Source organism: Elaeis guineensis, chromosome 10 (genome assembly GCF_000442705.2).
Source record: "Elaeis guineensis isolate ETL-2024a chromosome 10, EG11, whole genome shotgun sequence".
Lineage (NCBI taxonomy): Eukaryota > Viridiplantae > Streptophyta > Magnoliopsida > Arecales > Arecaceae > Elaeis > Elaeis guineensis.
Genome location: NC_026002.2, coordinates 76,639,746 through 76,642,867, shown reverse-complemented (window position 1 = coordinate 76,642,867; position 3,122 = coordinate 76,639,746).

Here is a 3,122-nt window from a genome sequence, read left to right as displayed (position 1 = left end):
AAAATCAATAGAAAATATCTCAAAATCTTTAGAGGTATCTTTTTTTTTCTATTATCGATTTTGTACCTAGGCTCACTGCATTTTAGACATTCAGTTGTATGTTCGTTATCCTTATAAAATAATATACAGTCATTTTTTCAGGCATGTATAGGAATATAGCTAAGTTTCAATTTTTGCATGTATATTTTTACTTCAGAATATAATTTCGAAAGTCTCTCTCCATCAGAAAGAGCTGCTTTAATCAATGTCAAATTTTGGTTGAATGACTTCTGACTTCATCAGTTCATAGTTTTAATATGAAGCAATTTTATCAAAAATTCTAACTTAGAGAACTTTTGCATAATTTGGATAGAGTGGCTCTCGTGCATCCCTTACAAGTTTTACAAACTATTCAAAAGTTTCTTCTATCTCAAATTGGATATTGTGTTCATGATTAGAATTACTTTCAGATGCACTAGTACTCATACGTATATATGAACAAACACCATGATATAAATCATCCAATAGTTTTCCTATACCATCATATTCAATAGGTTCAGCAGCATTACTATCATCTTCAGTATCATCATTGTCGTGCACAACTTCATTCGGATCACCCTCCCTATACCATATCCAGCAAGTATACTTCTTATCCATTCTATAACGTAGCAGATACTCCTCAACAAGTTTTATACGATGATATACTATATTGACACCTCTTGCATGAAACTTTATCCGACTAGAACTGTCAGCTTTATACCGTGCAAACTCAATAAAATCTCGAATATTTTTTTAATATTCAGGCAAAAAAATATCTCTAACATTTATCCAACTTTTATTGATATCCATCTAACAACAAACACGAAAATCATTAATAACAAAAAAAATTTCAGTGGTATTCATCTGAATCGGATCTCGATCCGAATTTTGAATCAAATTCTAACCCAGATTTCAGATCAAATCCCAATCTGAATCCAGATATGGATCATTTTATACAAAACAGCATGCATTAAAGAACACAGACTGAACAGTAACATAGAAAATCTTCTTTCACTAATTTAATGAAGCAAAAATGTATGATCCTATCCATTTCAAATTATTACTAACAGGTGTGGCCTTATCCTTTTTAGAAAAATAATAATCTTATTATTATTATTAGTCGATATTTTATTTCATTATTATAAAAATTTTGACAACATCTCTCCATGTTCTCTAAGTATACGACGTGAATATGGTGCTCATGCATCCTATCCATCATATATCCGAAGAATAGTGGATAGATAATTGTTGAGTACCATAAAATAAAATAAAATATCAACTATTAATAATAATAAGATTATTATTTTTTTAAAAAAACTCAAATATGAGACATCCAAATATCGATCTTGATCAAGATCAACTCTTGAATGAGAATCTATGGCTCAATACAATTTAACTACCATCTTTAAATATATATTCAAAGATGGATTTTTAATTTATCAAAAAAGAGTAACTCTGTATTGAAATTTTTTATCAAAAATTTTAGTAGAGTTTTTTATAAAATAAAAATATTTTTTATATTTAATTATAATAAGTAAAAGCATATAAAATAGTACATAAAATAATTAAATTATAATAAGCAAAAATAATATGCATTGTGCAAGTGGAATAATAAAAAATTTATAAATTTCAGTAGTAACACTAAAAAATTTATACAATAAATATAAATAAACTATAAGTAGTTGAGCATGCAAAATAATAACATAAAATCTAATTCTGAAGACTTAATGGTTTTTTATTTTTTTCTAAAATATTTTTTACCTAAAAATAATAAATAATTTTTTATTTTTTAAAATATTTTTTATCTAAAAATATTTTTTTTAAAATATTTTTTTCTCCTAAATGAGCTTTGGACTCAACTACCCATGGCCCTCGCTCCCACAGTGCTGGTGTCGTCACCCACCATGCACCGCCCGGACTTGACCCTCGCTCCTATTGCATCGTCGCAGTCACCCACCCTTCGCGACCCACCTCCTACGGCACCACTGCCCTCTCCAACCCCCCGCAACCCAGATTCCAACTCAAATCCTGATCAGATTCTGATCTGGATCCCAATCTGAATCGAGATCTCGATCCGGATCTTGATCTCGATCCACACTACAAGAAAAGAGTATTTTTATGATAAAATTATTTATGATATAACGTCACTAATTATATTTATGATAAAAAATAAAATTAATCATAAATAATAAAATATTTATGATGAAAATAATTTTTCATCTCAAATAGTTGCCTATCCATGATGAAAAAATTATTTCATCGTAAATACATATTATTTATGATGAATCTTTTTATCGTAAATAATACATTATTTATTTTAATTTTAAATTTTTAAATATTTATGATAAAAATATTTTTGTCATAAATAATTTAAATATTTACGATAAAAAATATTTTTTCATTGATAATAATATTATTTCCAATGAAAATATTTTCATCATTAATATTTAAAAAAATAAAAAATTTAAAAATTATAGATTATTTATGATAAAAATATTCTATCATAAATAATCAAGTATTTATAAATTTTTTTTACATAAATACTTGATTATTTATGATGATAATATTTTCATCATAAATTCTTAAAAAAATTAGAAATTAAAAAAAATAAAAAAATACTCATTATTCATGATAAAATTTTTTCACCATAAATAAGTATATTTTATGATAAAAAATAAATTTTCATCATAAATATTTGATTATTTATGATGAAAATATTTTCATCGCCAATAGTTAAGAAAAATTAAAAAATAAAAAATTACTCATTATTTATGATAAAAATTTTTCATTATAAATAAATATTTTTATAATAAAAATAAAATTTTCATCATAAATACTCAATTATTTACAATAAAAATATTTTTATCATGAATATTTAAAAAAATCAATAATTTAAAAAAAATTAAAAGTTGCTTATTATTTACGATAAAAATTTTTCATCATAAATAAATATTTTTTATGATGAAAATAAAATTTTTATCATAAGTACTCAATTATTTATGATGAAAATATTTTTATCATTAATATTTAAAAAAATTAATAATTTAAAAAATCAAAAGTTACTTATTATTTATGATAAAAAAATTTTATCATTAATAATCAAA